The following is a 3,248-nucleotide window of genomic DNA, read 5'->3' as shown; positions in this document are numbered from 1 at the left end:
AGCAATTCCTCTTTGTTACATTACCCTTGATCATGCCCTACCAGGCCTCCTACACCAACCTCACCACCTATTTGAATCACTTGTTGTTCCCTTGTCCCTGGCATTAACCTAAATTCAATGACCCCCTAAGCAACAACTCTTTTTCATTTACCCATGGTAACCATTGAGCCAATTTGGTTTCTTTTCTTTTTCTTTTTTAGTAGTTTTCCTGATACAGTATTCACGTATCACCCACTTCCACGGTCACAATCAGTTCTAGTGCTCCCTCCGCTCTCCTGCATTCATTGTTTGCTATCCAAATTCCCTCACCCTCCCACCTCCCACCCCCTTCTAAAATCCTGATTAACCATTGCATCAGTTATTGTCTTTATACACAGCTACTCATTCTGTGCTTCACAAACTGGGAAATCCAAAAGAAACAATAAAAACACAAAAGCAACACAAGATGGCAAGAAGAAAACAATAATATAAAAATACAAGTACAGAGTGAGAAAGAAAAGACCATCATCAATATTTTAAAAGCCAGAGAAAAAATTTCTGTCTTCATGTTTGTTGGCCACTTGGATGTTATCTTTGGTGAACTGTCTGTTCATGCCCTTTGCCCATTTTAAAAACTTGGGTTACATATATTTTTCTTATTGAGGTTTTGCAATTTTCTACAGATTTTAGAGATTAGTCCATTATCCGTTGTGTGGTTGTCCAACATTTCTTTCCCCACTCAATGGGAGTTTTTAAAACACCTTTGCTGAAGTCTTTTTGTTTGTTAAGTGTGTTTGTTATATTTGATAGGTGTCTATGCCCAGTGATAGAGTCCTTAAGTTTGGCCCTGTATTTTCTTTGATGATCTTTGTAGCTCTGGTTTTCACATTTAGGTCTTTGATCCACCTTGAGTTAGTTTTTTTACATGGGGTGAGGTATAGGTCCTGTTTCATTCTTCTGCAGATGGAAATCCATTTTACCAGCACCATTAGTTGAAGAGACTATTTATTTACTATTAATGATCTTTTTGTTTGTTTGTTTTTTTCCTTTGTTGAATATCATTTATCTGTAGGTGGAGGAACTTATTTCTGAGTTCTCAATTCTATTCTATTGTTCTATGTACCTACGATTTGTGCCAGTATCAGGCTGTTTTCACCACTGTGCCTGTGTAGTAGGGTTGGAGTTTGAGAAGGATGAGACCTCCTATTTTGTTCTTCTTCGGAAGTTCTTTGATAATCCTGGGTCTCTTCTTTCCTCAGATGAAGTTAGTGATTAGTTTTCCATTTCTTTAAAGAACCAAGTTGGGACCTGGATCAGAATTGCAATGTATTTACAAATTTCTTTGGATAGTATTGACATTTTCACAATATTAAGCTTTCTTATCCATGAACATGGAATATTCTTCCATTTGTGTTGGTCTCTTTTGGTTTCTTGTAATAATCGTTCCAGAGTTTTCTTTGTGCAAGTCTTTTGTTTGTTTCCCTGTTTAGGTTTTTGTGTGGCTATTGCCTTTTTACAGCTGCCCCTTCCTGTTTTCTCGATTTCTTTCTCACAGCTCTCCTGTTTAATTGCTGTTCTCCCTTTCCTCTTTCGTGAAAATGAAGATAAGAATAATTAACATACATATTTAGTTTGATGTTTAACTAAAAATCTGTGCATGAAAGCTTATGAATATATGAGGCTGTCAGTAAATCTTACTTCTTTTTTTCCCTCCATCTTTTTTGCATATCAAATCATGAAAATCTATATGCTGTGATATATTTTAACCATCTTTATCTCCTTTTGAAACCATCAAAGTATTCTCAAAACTTGAGTGTGCATTTGAGGTTTTGCTGAATCTTTTGATGGTTTGTTTGTAGCACCTGTATGATTGATAGTCTTAACCTATTTGAAGTGCAGAGTAATAGTTCACTAGCAAAAAATAATTCAGCATGCTCTTGTCATCTTCTACCAAAGACTGACTGGCAAATGTGGCCCTAGATTGATTAAGATTGGCTGATCTAAGACTACGTCAGAGTGTGGCATGGCCCTCGTGGTCTGGCTAATTGGTGCCCTGTCAGGGGGTAAACCTCCAAAGCTCAATGACTTGATAAATACAAGTCTGCGTCTTGCTCGTATAAAATTTTAGTAGGTGTTCTTGGTTCCCTGGAGGGCTATTCTTCAGTAGTTCCAAGGACCAGCTCTTTCTGTTTCGTACCTCCCCCATTTTTAATAAGTGGCTTCCCAGTTCATCACGGATGGAAAACACCCTCATGTCAGAAGAAGCAGATGACTGCTGTCCAAAATTCCTGAGATTGGCGGTTATTGGACTTTGGTCCGGAACTCTTGCTTAGAGAATGCCCAGTGTTAGTTTGTTGCTTGATTTTGTTGTGTATATTTCTTCAGTATATAAAATCGAGGATAGGTAAATCAATCAAGTTAGGAATTAGATTAGTAATTACCTAGGGAAATGGCAGGGGAAGTTGTGGGGCGATGGGAGGATAACAACAAGCACAAGAAGAAGGAAATGTTCTAATACTGATTGTGGTGATGACTGTGCAAACTTTAATATGTTTGAACTATTGAATTGTATGATACGTAAATTATATGCCAATAAAAAATTAATTAAAACATGTATGTGCTTGGAATACACTTTTTTTCCCTTTTTCTCTCACTACCCCTCCCCCACCCACACTCCCAAAGCCTAATGTCTTTTAAAACCTAAAAATTGTGAAGAAGAAAGGGGTTAGGGCTATTCTCCAACCCTAACCACATGGCAGGGTTATGAGAATGTAGAGGAATGTGCTTTGACAAATGAAGGCTGACTGAGTAGTAAGATATCACTGCTGGAAAGTTAGCCTTAGAAATTCAGTTTCTGGATGGAGCAAGTAAAATGGTATGTAGTCATGAAACTGTTGAATTCCGTGGTGACCATGTGGGCTTGCTGTCCTCCAAGAGAAGGGAATTCCACAGGTCTCAAGGGCATATTGGTTTCTCACTAAAGCAAAACTGAAGATGATTTGCTGGTAGTGCAGATGGATAGCAAATTTGGCAGCATAACAATTGTTATTTTGAAGGCCATAGAGGGTGGAGAAATGATGTTAGCAAGGAGTGATACCATGTTTGCAAATCAAGGGGAATGGGGAATAGGAGGCAGGTCAGTGAGGATTGCCTGTGAATCTCACAAGGCTTCATTTGGTATATTATTTTGGCCACTCAGAAATGTGAGGAACCTGCTCTTTAGTGGTGGCTCTCAGAAGGAAGCACTTAGTTCACTCATCTGGCTTCCC

At 38.3% G+C, this 3,248-nt stretch overlaps 1 protein-coding gene across 1 annotated transcript in view; it reads left to right on the top strand.

The window, feature by feature from the left end:
• The window catches only part of RAD51B (RAD51 paralog B), a 774,217-nt gene that overhangs the window by 390,542 nt on the left and 380,427 nt on the right, over window positions 1-3,248 (top strand). The window lies entirely within an intron of this gene.

Source organism: Echinops telfairi, unplaced genomic scaffold (assembly GCF_000313985.2).
Source record: "Echinops telfairi isolate 266 unplaced genomic scaffold, ASM31398v2 ScPeMD7_18;HRSCAF=68, whole genome shotgun sequence".
Lineage (NCBI taxonomy): Eukaryota > Metazoa > Chordata > Mammalia > Afrosoricida > Tenrecidae > Echinops > Echinops telfairi.
Note: the sequence above shows the minus strand (reverse complement) of the source record. Positions and strands in the feature narration are given on the sequence as shown.